The following is a 23,784-nucleotide window of genomic DNA, read 5'->3' as shown; positions in this document are numbered from 1 at the left end:
AAACGTGTAAGATTCTGTTACTGCAAAATAGCAATGTTGCACTGTGATCAGCAATTTAAACAGCCTAGCACATATTTATAGTTGGCATCACATATAGTGTCTGTTTCTGCCTCACTTAAATCTGGGATTAAGATTTGAACCTGACTTCCTTGCCCTTGAGTTTATCTACCTTTCAAAGAAAACAAATCATTCCTGCTCAAAGTTAATTATAATTCACATGCAGTCGATTTACTAAATTGCTTCCAGATCTGCATTTTAAAAATAAGCAAACTAGAAAGAAATATTTGCTCTTTAAAAAGAGTATTTGTTTTTGTCCAAATGTACATTTTCTTTAGCTACATATATTCAGTTAATTTTCTCTGTAGTTTAAGATGGTGCCTAGAAAACCTTTGAAGAGTTAGAATGGACATTGCTGTAGAAGAGTGCCTTAATGTTCTATTGCTTTATCACTCAGCTATTATCATCTGGGAATGCAAATTTACTTGTAAAAGTTGGCAAAACACAGCTTTCTGGGAAAGTTTTATCTATTAACCAAAAGTAGAGAGGACACACACAATTCCTTTCCTGTATCAACACTGATTGTGGCTATCTTAGGACTGTGTTGGGAAAGATTTTGAAGGTGGGGGTAGAGAGTTGCAGAGAGCTGTTTAGTTGTTGATCTCAGCCAGATGCATGGAATGGGAAGCTGTGCTGTAGCTCCCATCTCAATATTAATGTCATATCAGAACTAAGCGAGTAACATTTCTCTTAAAAACAAGCATGTCAGTAACAAAATACAGCATAGGAAAAAAGCATGTGTTGCTATATATATTTTTGTGTATGACTGTGTATAATTCTTTGATCTACTTAGATATTAGCTGTCCAATAAGTAGTCAGAGGCATTTGAAGGGAGAAAAAACATGCCCTCATACCTGCTACCTTCACTACTGGGGGCAACCAGGATATGAGGACATAGGACCTAGCTCTACTCCTTTCCCAAATGCAGGAGTTATAGGAGGACTCCCAATAGCAGACCAAGACCACAAATTTTACCTGTCCCCAAATATAAAGGAACAAATAGGCTTTGTTGCTAAGGGAGAATAGAATGATAGGTGGCTACAGAAAGGGTTCTCATATTGATGTACCATTAACTCTGGGGCAAGAAGTTGAAGAAAGGAAAACTGACACTGTCTTGTATAAATAAACAGGAATGTAAGGATAGGGAGTAGCAGAAAAGAAAAGGGAGAGAGGGAAAAGATAGGCCAGACACTATTTTAGGAGCCTGCATCCTAAAAATAAATGTGCTAAGCAGAGAATTCCTGACTGTGGGGTAGTAGAATTTTTAACAATAGGGATTCTAACTTTCCATTCTATGCTGTGACAAAAACCTTCTCCATCTTCATTTTCACAAACAGTGTAAAACCATCAGCCTTCAGCACATTTTGGGGGAAAAGAGTCTTGTTTAAAAATAAAAGAGGTTTGTTTATGGAAGCTCTGGAGACAACCCACACTGCAGCTATTTTTCTGTTTGCTCTTGTTCTAATTTGGACCACCATTCACATTGCTGCTAATCACTGCCTAGAAAACTTAGATTTCCATTTATTTTTGTACAGTATAACTATCACCATGTGGATGTCAGTAGAGTGAAGAATTTTAGGAGGTAACACTTTTCTTTACTATTGCATCCCAATATTCCCCACAGAATCCCTCCTCATGAGATTAGACAGGTTTGGAGTACTTTTTTTCTCTTGTTTTTCCAACACACTATATGTTGTACATTTTTTATCTTCCAACTCATTTATTAAAAAGAGTGCATGTTCGTATATTATTTTCACTGCTATATTTCCCACAACCTAATAATCTTTAACAAAGTAGGTATTCAACAAATAGTTGTTAAACAAAAAACAAGTAAACAAGTATTTTATATTTTATAAAATAATTTACATTTCTTACATGTGATGCAATAAGATATAATCTACACTAGTCTCAAACGTACTGAATTCTAAAAATGTGAATCAACAATCCACAGAACTAATTTCATGACCCACAAATGATCATGATCCATAGTTTGAAAAACAGTGACTTAAACATTATGCAAGAATATTCTGTGTCCAGCATAATGGCAAGAGCCCACTAGAACCCAGATTTCCAACTAATTACAACAAAAGGATCTTGACAAAAACAAAAAGGAACTACCTGAGGACTGTAAGAAAATTAACAAAATTAGGAGACAAAGAATTGAAAGTAAATGTACAAGGTATATTTTCCATTTTTTTCTCTTATGCTTTGCTCCAAGGGTGAGCCCCAGGCACAGAGCAGCACATCAGCAGTGGATGCATAATAGGTTAAAACTTCAATAGGAAGCTCATCTTTACAACCAGAGAAACCAACAAAGAAGATTCTGGGGCCTGGAGAAAGGAGAGAATCTCAGAGAAGAGGGAACCAGAAAGGAGAATCCCTGATTCTGTGTAAAATCTGCAGATGTTTCAGGTGCACTTATTCTTTATGGATGCAAGAGACAAGCTCAAACAAGTGGACTAAGTGTTTTTGGAACTGAACTGAGATTTTAACCACCACACAAAGAAAGTGAGACAGAATTTATGATCTGAACCTAGCCATGATGACCTGCTAAATAAAAATCAACATTCTCCAGAGTATTATAACAGAACCTAGAGTCTATGCAACATGGCATTCACAATGTCCAGGATACAATTCAAAATTATTCAGCATAAAACCAGGAAAATGTGGACCGTTATCAAGATTAAAAAAAAAAATAGGTTTCCTAGATAACCCAGATGTTGGAATAATCAAAGATTTTAATATACTTATTACAAGTAGGTTTTATGAAGAAAGAACATACTTGAAATGAATTAAGATAATTTGCCATCGCAGGAAAGAAACTTTAAAATTAACTAAATGGAAAGGTTAGAATTTAAAAAGTAGTTTCCCCAAAATAAAAAAATTCACTGAATGTGCTCAATGGCAGAATGTAGGTGACAAAGTAACCTGAGGACAGGTAATTTGATCAAATCTGAAGAAGAGGGAGAGAAAAAAAAAGAAATGTGTGACAGTATAAAAAGGTCTAATGTACATGCAATAGAAGTTCCAGAAGGAGAGGAGAAAGAGAATGGGATAGTAAAAAAATATATTTGAAAAATAATGGCTTGGAGTTTTCCAGATTTGTGAAAGATAAAAATGTACATATTTAAGAAGTTCAGCAGATCCACAAACCAGATAAATTTTTAAAAATCAAATTTAAACAAATAATACTAAAAATGCAGGAAACCAAAGATTTTCTTTTAATCTTATAAGTATGTTTTTTTCCTTTTAAGGTTACATTTCATACATCCAAAGGAGCAATGATTTGAACGATGGCATGTTGCTCATTTAAAACCTGGGAGATCAGAAGACAGTGTGGTAACATCTTTAAAGTGCTGAAAGAAAAGAACAGCCAACCTAGACTTTTACAGCCAATGAAAATATCCTTTAAAGATACAGGTAAAATAGGAAACTTCTGGTCTCTATTCCAGCTTCATTCTGACAAGTAAAAGCTAAACAACGGAAAAATCAACAACAATTTCTTAGCTCTATCAGGGAAGTGAGGACACAGAAAAATGCTGCTTCCCAAATTGGAGAGACAGACAGGTAAATACCTATCATCACAATTTACTGGAGTAGAAACCCATGAGCAGAAATCTCTGAGGGGACCATTGCCAGGGTATGAAAACTTGAATTGTATTTCATGAATTATGGAGGCTCAATGTGAACAAGTGTGAGTTAAGAACTCCAGAGGACCCAGTTGTAAGGAGGTCTCCGTGATTTTGTGAGTTTTACCTGCAGCAACTCTACCACATCCTTACAGTGAATGTTGGAGAAAAATCCTCTCATACATGTAATAGGAGGAGGGGAAAAAGAACCGTTTTGAAATACACTTGAGCGTTCTGGTTTTAGCAAAGCTTGTCCTCAGGAGAAACTATTTTACCCCAGCCTATTCTGCTGTTTTTTTTTTTTTTTTTTTCCAGAGCCTAAATCTCCCTCTGGGAAGGGAAATACCCATCTCCAGCCAGCTGCAGCCTTCCACATACGGAAAGGAAATTCCCAACTCCAACTCCCTTTAGCTTTACACGTGGGAGAAGGGAAATACCCAAGTCAGGTCTCCTCTAGCCATCATATCCCATCCAGCAGGGTAAAAACTGTGAAGTACTGATAAAGTTGACAGTCCAGGGGCACAACCTTACCAAAAGACTGACACCTTATCATAGGACTATAGAATGCTTCCTGATATGGTTTGGCTGTGTCCCTGCCCAAATCTCACCTTGAATTATAACAATCCCCACGTGTCAAGGGCTGGGCCAGGTGGAGATAATTGAATCATGAGGGTAGTTTCCCCCATACTGTTCTCATGGTAGTGAATGATCTCTCAAGAGCTGATGGTTTTATAAATGGCAGTTACCCTGCACAAGCTCCCTTGCCTGCCGCCATGTAAGACATGACTTTGTCTTTCCTTTGCCTTCTGCCATGATTGTGAGGTCTCCTCAGCCATGTGGAACTGTGAGCCCATTAAACCTCTTTCCTTTAAAAATTACCCTGTCTTGGGTATGTCTTTATTAGCAGTGTGAGAACAGATGAATACACTTCCCCTCCCAACACATGTTACCAACATATTACTAAAGGCCTATTTACCAGAGTTCTTTCACCTAGTGTATCACGTCCACCTTTCAACAAAAGGTTACAATGCACACTAAAAGCCAACCCCCACCCTTCGCAATTTAAAGAGATGGAAGAAGCATCAGAATCAGAGTTAGATATAGCAGGAATGTTGAAATTGTCTAACCAAAAAGGTTTAAAATCTGTAATTGATACGCTAAGAACTTTAATGACAACATGCAATAATATATAAATAACATAAGCAGAGAGAATGGGCATGGTGGCTCACACCTGTAATCTCAGCACTTTGAGAGGCTGAGGTGGGTGGATCGTTTGAGGCCCATGCAAAACCAGCCTGGCTAACGTGGCAAAACTCCGTCTCTACTAAAATACAAAAATTAGCTGAGTGTGGTGGCATGTGCCTGTAATCCCAGCTATTCAGGAAGCTGAAGTACAAGAATCATTTGAAACTGGGAGGCAGAGTTTGCAGTGAGCTGAGATATTGCACCACTGCACTTTAGCCTGGGCAACAGAGAGATGGAAATTCTAAGAAAGAATAATAAAAAAAATTGCTAGAGATAAAACACAGTAGCAGAATTAAAAACATCCCTTTGATGAACTGATTAGTAGGTTGAACATGGCTGAGGAAAGAATTGCTGAGCTTGAGAATATGATAAAAGAAACTTACCAAACTGAAAAGCAAAGAGAAAAGAGACAGAAAAAACCCTAGAATATCCAAAAACTGTGGGGCAACCAAAAAGGTTTACTATATGCATTATGAATATAATAGAAAGACAAGAAAGAGGAAAAAAGACAGAAGAAATATTTAAGATAATAATGACTGAGAATTTTCCCAAATTAATGCCAGACACAAAACCGTAGATCTAGGAAGCTCAGAAAATACCAAGCGGGATAAGCACCCGCACCCCACCCTCCAGCAATAACTACACCTGGGCATGTAATAGTCAAATTACAGAAAAATCAAAGGTAAGTAAAAAATACTGCAAAAATCCAGAGGAGAAACACTTTATCTTTAGCAGAGCAAAGCTAAGAATTACACCCAACTTCCCCTCAGAAACTATGCAAGCAAGAAGAGATTATAGTAGAATATTTAAAATATTTGGAGAAAAAAACCCACCAATCTAGAATTATGTACCCTGTGAAATTATCCTTTAAGTTGAAGGACAAATAAGGGCTTTCTCAGACAAACAAAAATTCAAGGACTTTGTTGCAAATTATATAGGTGCGTGCACACACACACACACACATCCATATATATGTGAACACATGAATGTTTATGCATAAGTGAAATGAATGACAACAATTATACAAGGAATGGGAGAGAGAAATTAGGAGTAAAGATATAAGATACTTGTACTACCTGTGAAGTGGTATAATGTTATTTGAAAGTAGACTTCAATTAGTTGTAAATATTTATTGCAAACTCTAAGGAAACCACAAAAGAAAGTTTAAAAACAAGTATAATTGATATATTAAGACAGGAGAGAAAATGAAATAATATAAAATGCTCAATTAAGACCATAAAAGGAAGAAAAAATAGGAACAAAGATGCCAATAAAAGACATGGATTGCCAGAGTAGATAAAAAAAAAGCAGGGTCCAACTATATGTTGTTATGAGTAACTCCCTTCAAATATGAAGACATACGCACATTAAAAATAAAAGGATGGAGAAATATTTACCATACTATCACTAATAAAAATAAAGTGGGAGTAGTTATGTTAATTTAGAGCAGAAAAATTACTAAGAAAAAAAAAAAAAGAGCAGCATTAGGTAATGACAAAGAGGTTAATACTCTGAGAAGACATAACAATCCTCAATGGGTATGTGCCCAACAACAGAGCATCAAAATACATGAGGCAAAATTGATAGAACTGAAAGGAGAAATTGATAAAACTACCATTATATTTGTAGACTTTTACACTCTTCTAATAGAAATGGACAGTTCTAGCAGGAAGAAAATCAGTAAAAACAGGATTGAACTCAATCTCACCATCCATCAACTGGATAAGAATGGGACACATGGGCCAAAGAATAATTCTGGAGAGAAATTTCAAAATATTTTGAATTAAATGAAAATGAAAATGCAAATTATCAAAATTTGTGGATGCAGTGCTGAGGGAGAAACTTATAGCATTAAATACAGAAGAAACTTCTTTTCTAATATATGCATTCAATGCTATATGGTGGTAGTGGAGGGGGAGTTGTGCATGTGTGGGGACAGGAAGTATATAAGAACTCTATGTTCTTTCCACTCAATTTTAATATGAACTTAAAACTGCTCTAAAAACTAAATTTTATTAATGAAAACAAACCAGATAACACTTCATACCCAATGGAATAAGCTGAATCTAGGGTGACAATAGCAAGTGTTATTGGGATTATGTTACGGAGAACTTGGGTTGCAACATATTCTTAACAATCCAAGTGTTGTTGAGAATATGAAGTAATCCAAATTCTTCTACATTGTTGGTGGGAATGTAAATTAGTACAAACACTCTAGATCATAATTAGATATTATATACTAGTTCCAAAATATGCATACCTTATGATCCAGAAATTCCACTCATAGGCATATAGCCAACAGAAATACATATATATGAGCACCAATAAATATGTATAAAAATATTCAAAGCAGAATTTTTCATAATAGCCTCAAACTTGAAAGAACTCTAATACCTGTCAATAGTAGAATGAATTAATAAATGCTATACATTCATTGATGGAATGCTAGATGATAAAATTAGCAACTAGATAAATATAAGCAACATAATATTGAGGTGAAAGGTGCCCAAAATTTAAAATATATGATCTTATTTATTTAAGTTAGTTTAAAATAAATTGAAACTACAATATTTAGAGATAATGTTTGTGTTACAAAATTACAAATTAAATAAATAGTTATAAATTTTAAAACCGATAAAATAAAGATATACTCAAATAGAGGTAAAATAAGATAATTTGTTGTTAGCGTAGTCTACAAGAAATTTTTAAATAATTTATTCAGGGAGAAGAGGCATAATAGCAGAGGGAAAGGTATGTCATCAGGCATGAAGAAAGAACAATAGAAGTGGTAAATATATCTGACTAAACAGAAAAGATTATTTTTTACTCTTAAAATTCTTTAAGATATGTATAACTCTTTAAAGCAAAAATGACAACACTGTCTGCTGTGTTTTTGAGCAGCTGTAGATTATATTATATCAAACAAAGTATATAGACAGAATGTCAATAAATAAGTTAAAATGGAACATTAAAAATATTCAAAAATCCCAAAGAATGCAGGAAAAGGAGAACAAAGGAATGAAGTCAGTGGGAACATATTAAAAAGAAATAATAAAATGGTAGACTCTTAAACCAAACCGTATCAATAATTATATTAAATGATCATGTTCTAAACACACCAATTAAAGATAGAGATTGATAGAGCACATAAAAAAGCAAAACTCAACTACACTTTGAAATAAACCTCAAATATACCAGCACATATAGACAGAAAAAGATATACACATGGATGGAAAAGATCTACCATACAAACAGTATACGTACAAAAGCTGAAGTGAAAACTTTAGTATCAGAGAAAATAGACTTTAAGACAAATGGCATTGCCAGAGATAAATATTTTATAATGACTGAAATGCCACTTCACAGTTCTCTTCTCCTTTCTATGACTGATCCTTCCACCTGGCTTCTAGATTCCTTCTCCTCCCTGCTTCTCCAATGATCCTCTCTCTCAATCTCTATCTCAAAACTTCACTTCTTCCCCTTTTAAATTCCTTTACATTACTCTTCCAGTATATTCAAGCATTTCCTATCTTGAAAAAGCAAAAACAAAAACAAAAAACCTGGATACTGTTTCAAAATTTCTGACTAGATGTAGCTAGTATGAACCTCCTCCACAGAGAGGAACCAAAATGGCAAGTGGATATTCACATTTCAAATTGATCATCTAGAAGATAACACTGGGATTCAGCAGAGAAGCACCAAAAGCAGGTAAGGGGAGAGTGAGTCCTTGCTTGGTTGGAATTGACTGGGATCCAGAAGAAGCTTCTGGGTGCAAGGAAAGCGTAAGAGAGAGGCCCCCAGGGCTCCATACTTCCACCACCGTCCTTTAAAATGTTAACTATGGGAGAATGTCTCAACCCATACACATTTTGAAACTAACATAGGGAATGGCCTAGAGATTGCGCAGACACATTGCTAGAAAGAGGGAACTCATGTAAAGTCTCACAGACTTCCAAGCCCTGAGCAGCTGCAACTTGGCACCATCCTAAGAGCCAAATCCCCAGAGAATTGTGTCTTGCCCTGGGAACAATGCCACAGCTTTTGCCACCAGGCTAAAGAGGGAGAAGGGAGGCTGGGTGCTCCCATGCACCCCAAGGACAAATCCCACTGTGCTGTTATGGGCTGCTGTGGGATAAGGTACAAGCAAATTACACTCCCCGTAGCTACCTGCCTTTTGCTACAGCCAAAGGGAGAGTCCTCCCTTCCCTGGTGGTAAGCCCACAGTCAGAACTGTTCTGAGATCCTAGCCTTCAAAGGTTTACATTCCGCAATGGTGCCTGGACTTCCACTACCATTGCCACTGCTGGGCCAAGGAGGAAGAAGGAAGGCTGGACACACTTACATACACCTAGTACAAATCGTACTGCTGCTGCTGTAGGCTACTGTGTGACAAATGCATGAGTCAATTGCTCTCCCTGCAGCTACCTGCTTATACTGTTCCAGTTGAGGGGGGACCCACCTTCCCCGGTAGGTATGCAGCATAGACACTGCTGCCCACACCAGAGCATTCTAGCATTCTGCCATGGCCTGGGGACCACCATCCCTTGCTTATTACAACCAACACCTGAATGCGCCACCATGGGGCCTGAGGACAAGTCTTCCAGACTGGGCCCCTCTACCCAGTACTTGAGCATTCCATCCAGAACTGTGGAAACTTTCCAGCCAAGCCTACTATTGCTAACACCTGAGCACTCCTCCCAGACTCTGAGGTTGGACTGATTCAACCTTCCAATACCACCACAGCCAGTACACACCCACACATGATCTCAATACTGGAATAATCAGCCCTCCTGGAACCAATAATACTGTAAGCTGTCCTGGGTTGCCCAAAAGGCAGGCTCAGTCCATTGCTGCCACCACTAGGGCCCAAAGACTGGCCAAGCTGACATCCTAATCACCAGCAAAACACAGCACAGCCTCCACTATTAACTGCACTTCATTAACTACCACCATTTATTGAACACTGTCTTCAATAAATGATTCTGGGAAACATGGATAGCCACATACACAAGAATGAGATTGGACTCTATCACTCACCGTATACAAAATCAACTTAAAATGGATTAAAGACTTAAATGTAAGACCTGAAGCTAAGACAATATTAGAGGAAAACCTAGGAAAAAATTTTGTGGACATTGGCCTAGACAGTGAATTCATGATGAAGGCTCCAAAAGCAAATACAACAAAACCAAAAATGGACAAATGAGGCTTAATTAAACTGAAAAGCTTCCGCACAGAAAAAAAATCAAGAAAGTCGAGAGTCAATTTGCGGAATAAGAGAAAATATCTGCAGATTATTCATTAGCATGGAATTAATATTCAGAATATACAAGGAACTCAAACAACTTACCAAGAAAAAACAAATACTTCCTTTAAAAAGTGGGCAAAGGAAATGGCTAGACATTTCTCAAAAAAAGACACAAAAATTGCCAACAAATATATGAAAAATTGCTCAACATCACTAATCATCAGAGAGATGCAAATCAAAATCACAATGAGATGTCATCTTATCCCAGGAAGAATGGTTATTACAGATACTGTGAGGATGTAGTGAAAAGAAAACCCTTATCCACTGCTGGTGGGAATGTAAACTATTATAGTCACTACGTAAAACATTACGAAGATTTCTTTAAAAATTTCTCATGCAATTCAGCAATTCCTTTGCTGTGTATCTACCTAAAGGAAAAGACATCAATATATGAAAAGGGTATTTGTACTCACATGTTTATTGCAGCATTATTATCAATAGCAAAAATATAGAATCAAGGTAGGTGCCCATCAACAGATGAATGAATAGAGAAAATGTGGTGTATATACACAATGGAATACTATTAGGCCGTGAAAAGGAAATAAATCATGTCATTCACACAATCTAGGTGGAACTGGGGGTCATTATTTTAAGTGAAAAATAAGCCAGGCACAAAAAGACAAATATTACATGTAAATAATTTCACATTATTCACTTATATGTGGAAGCTAAAATACTTGATCATTTTGAGGTAGAGTGAAAATATAGATAACAGAGGCTGGAAAAAATGAGTATAGGGGAAGTGAGGAAGATAAAGAGAAGTACGTTAAAGGATACAGGCATTCAGTTAAAATGAATAAATCCAATCTTTGATAGCAGAACAGGGTGATTGAATTTACAAAAATGTACTGTACTCAAGTGATGGATACCGTAAATACCCTGTGATCACAGTGACTCGATCACTGTGCATTATATATATGTAACAAAATTTCACATGTACCCCATAAATTTGGACATCATCATAATAATGATAAAATGATCTTGCTTGAAAACAGATCATTCATCAGGAAGATACATAATTATAAGTATGTATTCCCCTAATCACAAATCCATAAATATATGAAGCAAAATGGACAGAATTAAAAGGCAAGTAGTAGTCTACTCCTACACAAATATAGTAGGAGATTTAAAACCAAGTATTTCAGCAACTGACAGAGCAAGGAGTCCAAAAAAAAAAAATAGTAAAGACATAGAAAATCTCAATAAAATTACCAACTGCTTTGATCTAACTGACATTTTAAAAATACCATATCTAATAATTGCAGACTTCACATTATTTTCAAGTGTGTATTGTGGATTTACCATAATAGAGTATAAATTAGAGAATAAAACATGCCTCAATCATTTAAAGGGATCAAGAATCACACAAAGTATATTCTTTTGCCAAAACATAATTAACTTAGAAATTAATAAAAAGCATTTAGGGCTGGGTGCGGTGGCTCACACCTGTAATCCCAGCACTTTGGGAGGCTAAGGCTGGCGGATCACCCAAGATTGGGAGTTCGAGACCAGCCTGACCAACATGGAGAAACCCCGTCTCTACTAAAAATACAAAATTAGCTGGGTGTGGTGGCGCATGCCTGTAATCCCAGCTATTCGGGAGGCTGAGGCAGGAGAATTCCTTAAACCCAGGAGGCAGTGGTTGTGGTGAGCTGAGATTGTACCATTGCACTCCGGCCTGGGCAACAAGAGCAAAACTCTGTCTCAAAAAAAAAAAAAAAAAAGTATTTAGAAAATCCTCAAATATCTAAAAATTAATCAATTTATGAATTATTTACAGGTCAAAGACAATATCACAAGAGAAATGTAAAAAGTATTCTGAACAAAATGACAATGAAAATATTATGTCAAAGTAAAACATAGCTAAAGAAGTACTTTGGGAGAAAATTTTAGCTTCTAATACTTATATTAGACAAGAAGAAAGAGGTAAAATTAATGACCTAAGTTTCCACCTTAAAAATCTATAATACAAAGAGGAAAGTAAGCCCAAATTAAACAGCAAAATGGAAATAATGAAGAGCAGAAATCAGAGAAATAGAAAACAGACCAATAATAGAGACAAGAAGGAAGGCAAATGCAGATTATATGAAAAGATCAACAGTATTGACAAATGTCTAGTTAGACTAATCAAAGGGAAAAGAATCACAAATGAAAAAGGGATTGTTACCACAGATCACATAGACAGGCAAAGGATAATAAGAGACTACTATAATCAAACGTATGCCTGACAAATTTGAAAACTCCGATGAAATAGACGTTTATTCAAAAATACGAAAATTTGCTGTAAAAGAAACAAGAATTTCAACTACCATGTCAATGAAAGCAATGTATTTATTTTATCTAAAATCTTCCTAAAAAGAAAATCTGAAGCCCATAGATTATAACCAAAAAATTTCATTAAAAATAAAGAAGGAAACAAGACCAATATTACACACACATTTTAAGAAAATAAAGGAGGAGGGATCACTGACTAATGGCCAGTATTACCTTAATATGACAAACTGACACAAATGTTACACACACATAGGAGAAATTTAGAAGCCATTATCCTAGAGAAATTTATAGGCCAACATCCTTCATGAATCAAAATGCAAAAATCCTTAACAAAATGTTTGTAAATTAATTTTAACAACATTTTAAAAGGTCGAGACATTATAATATAATGGAACTTATTCCCTGAATGCAAGGTTGATTAACATTAAAAAAATCAGTGAAGTTTGCCATATTCATATAATGCTAAAAAAAACCCACATGATCTTTTCAATAAATGCAGAAGAAGCTTTTAACAGAACTCAGCATATATTTGTGAGAGTATCAAAAACTAGAAATGGTGTATCAGCAAACTAGAAATGGTAGGGAATTTTCTGAAAGAAATAAAAGGTACCAGCAAACAGCTATCATATTTAATGATGAAAAACTGAATTGTTTCCCCATTTGCCTGGGAGCAAACCAATACTGCCTGTTTTAGTACTTCTATTCAACATTGGTCTAAGGTCTTAGACATTGAAAAAAGGCAATTAAACTGTTTCTATCTGCAGATTCTGTAATTGTTTATATAGAAAAACCTCTGGTAATTGACAAAATAATCACTAAATTAACTAATGGATTTAGCATTGTAGCAGGATACAAGGTTCATACACAAAAGTTAGTTATAGTCTTATATACTTACAAGAAACAACCGAAAAAAATAAAAAAATTTTTTCTGAGTAACACACAAAAAAAGTCAAAACATAAAATACTGACGAATGGCACTAGCAAAGGGTGTCCAAGATATCTGCACTGAAAACTGCAAACATAGCTGATAGAAATTAAAGAAATACTACATCTATGGAGAGAAATTAAGACTCAATATTATTAAGCCAACTAATATTCTTAAAGTCACCAAATTTATCTGTAGAATCAATGCAATCCCAAATAAAATTCCAGCATGTTTTTTTTTAATAGAAATTGACAAATTTTCCCTAAAACTTCCATGGAAATTTAAAGGATCTAGAGTAAACAAAACATTTTTTTTTTTTTTAAAGAAGAAAGTTGGAGGGCTTACCCTATAGTTTGGTATTCATGATAATAGAGACGTATAGATTAGTGGAACTAAACAGAGTCCAGAAATAGACTATACATATATAACCAGTTGATTCATAACAAAAGTCCCAAGGCAGTTCAATGGGACATGTCTTTTCAACAAATGGCACTGGATTGACTGAATGGAAATAAATAATGAATCCTTGCTGAACACCATGGATAAAAATTAGCTCAAAACCAATCATAAATGTAGGCAAGACAGTGGAATAAAAAGCCCACCGATCGTCCCCCCCGCAAAGAGACCAAATTAAAAACTATTTATACAGAAAAAATGCCTTCGTAAGAAACAGAAATCAGGCGAGTGCTCATAGTACTGGTTGAATTTAACTTTTTATCTCTGAAAGAGGCGCTGAAGAGATTAAAAAAAATCCTGAACAGCCAACACCACCACGCTGGCACTCTGGGCAGCAGCTGCCTTGTGTGGAGAGCTTCCCTGTACACTGGGGGAGGGAGAACACAGCAATTGTGAGACACTGAACTTCAGTGCTGTCCTGTTAGAGCAGAAAGAAATACTGGACCCAACTCAGATGGCACCCACCCACAGAGAGAGCATTTAAATGAGCCCTAGTCAGAGGACAATTGCAGATCCCAACAGTCAGAACTTGAGTGCCCACAAACTTCGCCACTAAGGGCCAAAGTGCTTTTGGTCTCTAAGTAAACTCGAAAGGCATAAGGACTGTAGTTCTTAGGCAAGTCCTAGGGCATTAGGTCCAGAGACAGTGGATTGGGGTTGCACATGACATACTGAGAGACACTAGCTGGGGCAGCCAGTGGAGTGCTGGCATTCCCATTCCCTAAGTCCAGGCTGCACAGCTCAGACACCAAAAGAGACAGTCTCCTGCTTGAGAAGAGGAGAGGGAAGATGGGGAGGACTTTGTTTTGCATCTTTGATACCAGCTGAGCCACAGCATGATAGGGCACTGGTTAGAGTCATGAGGACGCCATTCCAGGCCTTAGCTCCCAGATGGCATTTCTAGACACACTCTTGGCCAAAAGGGAACCTGTTACCTTGAAGGAAAGGATCCCATCCTACTAGCATTCATCGTCTGCTAACTGAAAAGCCCCTGGGCCCTGAATAACCAGCGACAATACCCAGGTACCACACTGAAGGTCTTGAATGAGCCTCTGAAACTTGCTGGCTTCAGGTGAGACTCAGCACATTACCAGCTGTGGTGGATACAGGATGAGACTCCTTCCACTTGAGAAAAGTGGAGGGAAAAGTTATTCTCAAGTATACATTGTATGTTAGGTCACAAAACAAGTCTTAAAACACTAAAAGAAAAACCAAAAAACAAATAACAAAAAAAAAAAAAACAGGAATAATATCAGGCATCTTCTCTGACCACAATGGAATAAAACTAGAAATTAATAATAAGGAATTTTGGAAACTATACAAACACATGGAAATTAAACAATACACTCCTGAATGATTAGTGGGTCAATAAGGACATTAAAAAGGAAATTGAAAAATTTCTTGAAAAATAATAATGGAAATGCAACATAGCAAAATCTAAGTACTAAGAGGGAAATGTATAGCTGTAAGCACCTATATCAAGAAAGAAGAAAAAATTCAAATAGGCAATCTCATGTTTGTTTTAAAGAATGAGGAAAGCAAGAGCAAACCAAACCCAAAATTAGTAGAAGAAAATAAACAAGAAAGATCAGAGCAGAAATAAATGAAATTGAAATAAAAAAATACAAAAGATCAATGAAACAAACTGTTGTTTTTCGAAAAGTTAAACAAAACTGGCAAACCTTCTTAACTAAGAAAAAAACAGAGAAGATCCAAATAAATAAAATCAGAAATGAAAAAGGAGACGTTATAACTGATACAGCATAAATTCAAAGGATCCTTCATAGCAACTATATGCCAATCAATTGGAAAATCTAGAAGAAATGGACAAATTCCTAGATACATATACCATGATAGAACCAGGAAGAAATCCCAAACAAGAAAAGACCAATAATAAGTAGTGAGACAAAGGCATAATAAAAAGTCTGCCAGTAAAGAAAAACCTGGGACCTGACGGGTTCACTGCTAAATTCTACCAAACATTTAAGGAAGAACTAATACCAATCCTACTCAAACTATTATGAAAAATAGAGAAGGAGGGAATACTTCCAAACTCATTCTATGAGGCTGGTATTACCCTGATACCAAAACCAAAGTTATATCAAAAGAAAAAGAAAACTATTGGCCAATATCTCTGATGGATATTGATTCAAAAATCCTCAACAAAATACTACCAAACCAAATTCAACAATACGTTAGAAAGATCATTCATCATGACCAAGTGGGATTTATCCCTGGGATGCAAAGATGGTTCCACATATGCAAATCAATCAATATGATATATCGTATCAACAGAGTGAAGGACAAAAACCATATGATCCTTTCAATTGATGCTGAAAAAACATTTGATAAAATTCAACATCCCTTCATGATAAAAACTTTCAAAAAACTGGATATTGAAGGAATATACATCAGCATAATAAAAACCGTCTATGACAGACCCACAGCTAGTAACATACTAAATGAGAAGAAACAGAAAGCTTTTCCTCCAAGATGTGGAAAATGACAAAGATGTGCACTGTCACCACTGTTATTCAAGGCAGTACTGGAAATCCTAGCTAGAGCAATCAGACAAAAGAAGGATATAAAGTGCATCCACACTGCAAAGGAAGAAGTCAAATTATCGTTGTTTACTGATGATACAGTCTTATATTTAGAAAAATTGAAAGACTCTAAAGGCAAACTATTATAACTGATAAACAAAGTTAGCAAAGTTGCAGGATACAAAATCAACATACAAAAACCAGTAGCATTTCTATATGCTAACAGCAAACAATCTGAAAAAAAAGTAATTCCATTTATAGGAGCCACATATACAATTAAATACTTAGGAATTAACCAAAAAAGTGAAAGATCTCTATAATGAAGACTGTAAAATATTGGTGAAGAAAATGGAAGAGAACACTCCCAAAAATGAAAAGAACAAAAACATAGCATGTTCAGAAATTGGAAGAATTAATATTGTTAAAATATCCAAACTACCCAAAGAAATCTACAGGTTCAATGCAATCTCTATCAAAATACCAATGACATTTTTCACAGAAATTAAAAAAAAAAAATCCTAAAACTTACATGGAACCACAGCAAACCCAGAATAGCCAAAGCTATCCTAAGCAAAAAGAATAAAATTGGAGGAATTATATAACCTGACTTCAAATTATAATACAGAGCTACAATAATCAAAATAATATGGTACTGGCATAAAAACAGACACAAGACCAATGGAGCAGCATAGAGAACCCAGAGACAAAGCCATATACCTACAGTGAACTAATTTTCAACAAAGGTGCCAAGAACATACACTGGGGAAAAGACAGTCTCTTTAACAAATGATGTGTGGAAAACTGGATATCCATATGCAGAAGACTGAAACTAGACCCCATCTCTCATCATATACAAAAATCATATCAAAATGAATTAAAGACTTAAATCTCAGACCTCAAACTAGGAAACTACTATAAGAAAATATCTAGGAGACTCTGCAGGACATTGGTATGGACAATGTCCATTGGCCCCAGGGTATCGGGTATTTCTTGAGTAACACCCCACAAGCACAGGCAACCAAAGCAAAAATGGATAAATAGGATCACATTAAGTTAAAACTTCTGCACAGCAAAGGATACAATCAACAAAGTAAGAGACAACCCACAGAATGGGAGAAAACATATGCAAACTACCCATCTGACAAAGGACTAATAACCAGAATATATAAGGAGTTCAAACAACTCTATAGGAAAGAATCTAACGATCCAATAAAAAACGGAGCAAAAAATTTGAAAAGACATTTCTCAAAAGAAGACATATGAATGGCAACTGGGCATATGAAAAGATGCTCAACATCATTGATCATCAGAGAAATGCAAATCAAAACTACAAGGAGATATCATCTCACCCCAGTTAAAATGGCTTATATCCAAAAGACAGGCAATAACAAATGTTGGCAAGAATGTGTAAAAAAGGTGTACACTGTTGATGAGAATGTAAATTAGTACAACCACTATGGAGAACAGTTTGGAAGTTCCTCAAAAAACTAAAAATAGAGGCTTTGCAGACGCTGCTGCCAAGGAAAGTCCTGTACTACTAGCCGTGGTCAACCCTACCGTGTTCTTCCACATTGCCGTTGACGGCGAGCCCTTGGGCCGCGTCTCCTTCGAGCTGTTTGCAGACAAGGTTCCAAAGACAGCAGAAAATGTTCGTGCTCTGAGCACTGGAGAGAAAGGATTTGGTTATAAGGGTTCCTGCTTTCACAGAATTATTCCAGGGTTTATGTGTCAGGGTGGTGACTTCACACGCCATAATGGCACTGGTGGCAAGTCCATCTATGGGGAGAAATTTGAAGATGAGAACTTCATCCTAAAGCATACAGGTCCTGGCATCTTGTCCATGGCAAATGCTGGACCCAACACAAATGGTTCCCGGTTTTTCATCTGCACTGCCAAGACTGAGTGGTTGGATGGCAAGCATGTGGTCTTTGGCAAAGTGAAAGAAGGCATGAATATTGTGGAGGCCATGGAGTACTTTGGGTCCAGGAATGGCAAGACCAGCAAGAAGATCACCGTTGCTGACTGTGGACAACTCGAATAAGTTTGACTTGTGTTTTATCTTAACCACCAGACCATTCCTTCTGTAGCTCAGGAGAGCACCCCTCCACCCCATTTACTCGCAGTATCCTAGAATCTTTGTGCTCTCGCTGCAGTTCCCTTTGGGTTTCATGTTTTCCTTGTTCTCTCCCATGCCTAGCTGGATTGCAGAGTTAAGTTTATGATTATGAAATAAAAACTACGTAACAATTGTCAAAAAAAAAAAAAAACTAAACTAAAAGTAGAGCTACCATATGATCCAGCAATCCCACTGCTGGGTATATACACAAAAGAAAGGAAATCAGTATATGAAAGAGATCTGCATTCCTGTTTGTTGCAGCACTGTTCACAATAGTTAAGATTTGGAAGCAACATAAGTGTCCATCAACAGACGAATGGATAAAGAAAATGTGGTACATATACACAATAGAGTGCTATTCAGCCATAAAAAAGAATGAGATTCAGTCATTTGCAACAACATGGATGGAAATTGAGATCATTATGTCAGGTGAAATAAGCCAGGCACAGAAAGTCAAACATCACACATTCTCACTTATTTGTGGGATCTAAATATCAAAACCACTGAACTCATGGACATAGAGAATAGAAAGATGGTTACCAGAGTGTGGGCAGAGTAGTGGGGCGGGGGAGAGGGTGCTGGAGGGGAGAAGGGGATGGTTAATGGGTATAAAAAATAGTTAGAAAGAATAAATAAGACCCACTATTTGCTAGTAAAACAGGGTGACTATAGTCAATAGTAAATGTACATTTTAAAATAAAGAGTAACTGGATTGTTTGCAACTCAATGGATAAATGATTGAAGAGATGGATATCTCATTCTTCATAATGTGCTTATTTTACATTGCATGTCTGTATCAAAACATCTCATGTACCCCATAAATATATACAATTACTATGTACCCACAAAAATTAAAAAAAATTAAATCATAAATTTAAATATAAAATTTCTAGAAGAAACGAGAGAAAATATCTGTGATCTTGGGTTAGGGAAACGTCTCCTTATTAGAACAATAAAAGCATGAGTCATGAAAGAAAAAAAGTGTTTTGAAAAATGTGTCAGGCCGTACATGGTGGCTTACGCTTGCAATTCCAGCACTTCGGGAGTCCGAGGTGGGTGGATCAGTTGAGGCTAGGAGTTTGAGACCAGCCTGGCCAACATGGCAAAACCCTGTCTCTACCAACAACATAAAAATTAGCTGGTCGTGGTGGTGCATGCCTGTAATCTCAGCTACTTGGGAGGCTAAGGCACAAGAATCACTTGAACCCGGAGGTAGAGGTTGCAATGAGCCCATATGGCACCACTGCACTCCAGCCTGGGTGACAGACAGAGACTTTGTCTCAAAAAACAAAATAAAAAAAAAATAGCCAGGCATTGTGGTATCCACCTGTAGTCTCAGCTACTCAAGGAGGCTCAGGTGGGAGGATTGCTTGAGCCCAGGAGGTAGAGGTTGCAGTGAATCAAGACAGCGCCACTTTACTCCAGAGCCTGTCTCAAAAAAAATTTGTTTCAATCAAAATTAAAAAGTTTGCTCTTCAAAACACACAATTAAGCCAATCAAAAGGCAAGCTGCAAACTGGTAAAAATTATTTGCAATACACATATCAAACAAAAGACTTATATACCAAGTATATAAAGAACTCTTACAATTATCAACAAGCAACCTAATGGAAGATGGGAAAATGTTCAAAGTTACTAGTTATCAAGGAAATGCAAATTAAAATCACAAGGAGATGCCACAACTCAGATACTAAAATGTCTAAGATTTTTTTTTAAAATTATACTTTAAGTTCTATGGTACATGTGCACAACATGCAGGTTTGTTACATAGGTATACATGTGCCATGTTGGTTTGCTGCACCGATCAACTCGTCATTTACATTAGGTATTTCTCCTAATGCTATCTCTCCCTCAAACCCCATCCCCCGACAGGCTCCAGTATGTGATGTTCCCCTCCCTGTGTTCATATGTTCTCATTGTTCATCTGCCACTTACGAGTGAGAACATGTGGCGTTTGGTTTTCTGCCCTTGTGATAGTTTGCTAAAAATGATGGTTTCCAGCTTCATCCACGTCCCTGTGAAGTACATGAACTCGTCCTTTTTTATGGCTGCATAGTATTCTATGGTGTATATGTGCCACATTTTCTTAATCCAGTCTGTCACTGATGGACCTTTGGGTTGGTTCCAAGTCTTTGCTATTGGGAATAGTACTGCAATAAACACACGTGTGCATGTGTCTTTATAGTAGCATGATATATAATCCTTTGGGTATATACCCAGTAATGGGATCGCTGGGTCAAATGGTATTTCTAGTTCTAGATCCTTGAGGAATCGCCACACTGTCTTCCATGATGGTTGAACTAATTTATACTCCCATCAATGGTGTAAAAGCATCCCTATTTCTCCACGTCCTCTCCAGCATCTGTTGTTTTCTGACTTTTTAATGATCGCCATTCTAACTGGCATGAGATGGTATCTCATTGTGGTTTTGATTTGTATTTCTCTGATGACCGGTGATGATGAGCATTTTTTCATATGTCTATTGGCTGCATAAATGTCTTCTTTTGAGAAGTATCTGTTCATATCCTTTGCCCACTTTTTGATGGGGTTGTTTTTTTCTTGTAAATTTGTTTGAGTTCTGTAGATTCTGAATATTAGCCCTTTGTCAGATGGGTAGATTGCTAAAGTTTTCTCCCATTCTGAAGGTTTCCCATTCACTCTGATGATAGTTTCTTTTGCTATGCAGAAGCTCTTTAGTTTAATTAGATCCCATTTGTCAATTTCAGCTTTTGTTGCCATTGCTTTTGGTGTTTTAGTCATAAAGTCTTTGCCCATGCCTATGTCCTGAGTGGTATTGCCTAGGTTTTCTTCTAGGGTTTTTATGATTTTAAGTCCTACAATTAAGTCTTTAGTCCACCTTGAGTTAATTTTTGTATAAGGTTTAAGGAAGGGATCCGGTTTCAGCTTTCTACTTATGGGCTAGCCAGTTTTCCCAGCACTGTTTATTAAACAGGAAATCCTTTCCCCATTGCCTGTTTTGGTCAAGTTTGTCAAAGATCAGATGGTTGTAGATGTGTAGTGTTATTTCTGAGGCCTCTGTTCTGTTCAATTTGTCTATATGTCTCTTTTGGTACCAGTACCATGCTGTTTTGGTTACTGTAGCCTTGTAGTATAGTTTGAAGTCAGGTTGCATAATGCCTCCAGCTTTGTTCTTTTGACTTAGGATTGTCTTGGAGATGCGGGCTCTTTTTTGGTTCCATATGAACTTTAAAGCAGTTTTTTCCAATTCTGTGAAGAAACTCACTGGTAGCTTAATGGGGATGGCATTGAATCTATAAATTACCTTGGGCAGTATGGCCATTTTCACAATGTTGATTCTTCCTACCCATGAGCATGGTATGTTCTTCCATTTGTTTGTGTCCTCTTTTATTTCACTGAGCAGTGGTTTGTAGTTCTCCTTGAAGAGGTCCTTCACATCCCTTGTAAGTTGGATTCCTAGGTATTTTATTCTCTTTGAAGCTATTGTGAATGGGAGTTCATTCATGATTTGGCTCTCTGTTTGTCTGTTACTGGTGTATAAGAATGCTTGTGATTTTTGCACATTGATTTTGTATCCTGAGACTTTGCTGAAGTTGCTTATCAGCTTAAGGAGATTTTGGGCTGAGACGATGGGGTTTTCTAAATATACAATCATGTTATCTGCCACCTGCAAATAGGGATAATTTGACTTCCTCTTTTCCTAATTGAATACCCTTTATTTCTTTCTCTTGCCTGATTACCCTGGCCAGAACTTCCAACACTATGTTGAATAGGAGTGGTAAGAGAGGGTATCCTTGTCTTGTGCCAGCTTTCCAAGGGAATGCTTCCAGTTTTTGCCTTGGATATTCAGTACAACATTGGCTGTGGGTTTGTCATGAATAGCTCTTATTATTGTGAGATACATTCTATCAACATCTAGTTTATTGAGAGTTTTTAGCATGAAGCACTGTTGAATTTTGTTGAAAGCCTTTTCTGGATCTATTGAGATAATCATGTGGTTTTTGTCGTTGGTTCTATTTATGTGCGTTTATTGATTTGCGTATGTTGAAACAGCCTTGCATCCCAGGAATGAAGCTCACTTGATCATGGTGGATAAGCTTTTTGGTGTGCTGCTGGATTCTGTTTGCCAGTATTTTATAGAGGATTTTTCACATCAATGTTCATCAGGGATAGTGGCCTAAAATTTTCTTTTTTTGTTGTGTCTCTGTCAGGCTTTAGTATCAGGATGATGCTGGCCTCATAAAATGAGTTAGGGAGGATTCCCTCTTTTTCTGTTGATTGGAATAGTTTCAGAAGGAATGGTACCAGCTCCTCTTTGTACCTCTGGTAGAATTTGGCTGTGAATCTGTCTGGTCCTGGACTTTTTTTGGTTGGTCGGCTATTAATTATTATCTCAATTTCAGAACCTGTTGTTGGACTATTCAAAGATTCAACTTCTTCCTGGTTTAGTCTTGGGAGGGTGTATGTGTCCAGGAAATTATCCATTTCTTCTAGATTTTCTTTTTCTTTTTTTTTTTGAGACTGAGTCTCGTTCTGTCACCCAGGCTGGAGTGCAGTGGCCGGATCTCAGCTCACTGCAAGCTCCATCTCCTGGATTTACGCCATTCTCCTGCCTCAGCCTTCCGAGTAGCTGTGACTACAGGCGCCTGCCACCTCGCCCGGCTTTTTTTTTTTTTTTTTTTTTTTTTTTTTTTTATTTTTTAGTAGAGACGGGGTTTCACCGTGCTAGCCAGGATGGTCTCGATCTCCTGACCTCGTGATCCGCCTGTCTCGGCCTCCCAAAGTGCTGCGATTACAGGCTTGAGCCACTCCGCCCGGCCTAGATTTTCTAGTTTATTTCTGTAGCAGTCTTTATAGTATTCTCTGATGGTAGTTTGTATTTCTGTAGGACTGGTGGTGATATCCCCTTTATCATTTTTTATTGCATCTATTTGATTTTTCTCTTGGTTTCTTCTTTAGTGGTCTTGCTAGCAGTCTATCTATTTTGTTGATCTTTTCAATAAACCAGCTTCTGGATTCATTGATTTTTTGAAGGATTTTTTTTGTGTCTCTATCTCCTTCAGTTCTGCCCTGATCTTAGTTATTTCTTGCCTTCCGCTAGCTTTTGATTTTGTTTGCTCTTGCTTCTCTAGTTCTTTTAATTGTCATGTTAGGGTGTCAATTTTAGATCTTTCATGCTTCCTCTTGTGGGCATTTAGTGCTGTAAATTTCCCTCTACACACTGCTCTAAATGTGTCCCAGAGATTCTGGTA

At 36.8% G+C, this 23,784-nt stretch overlaps 1 pseudogene across 1 annotated transcript in view; it reads left to right on the top strand.

Moving 5' to 3' along the window:
- LOC105553497 overlaps window positions 1-18,676 on the top strand; it is a 29,676-nt pseudogene extending 11,000 nt beyond the window's left edge. The window contains exon 2 of the transcript XR_001008159.1: window positions 17,935-18,676. The product of XR_001008159.1 is annotated as a peptidyl-prolyl cis-trans isomerase A pseudogene (transcript). The remainder of the gene's footprint in view (window positions 1-17,934) is intronic.
- The last annotated feature ends 5,108 nt before the right edge of the window (window positions 18,677-23,784 follow it).

Source organism: Mandrillus leucophaeus, unplaced genomic scaffold (genome assembly GCF_000951045.1).
Source record: "Mandrillus leucophaeus isolate KB7577 unplaced genomic scaffold, Mleu.le_1.0 Scaffold1167, whole genome shotgun sequence".
Classification (NCBI taxonomy): domain Eukaryota; kingdom Metazoa; phylum Chordata; class Mammalia; order Primates; family Cercopithecidae; genus Mandrillus; species Mandrillus leucophaeus.
The sequence above is the reverse complement of the archived record's forward strand: the minus strand, read 5'-3'. Positions and strand labels throughout refer to the sequence as shown.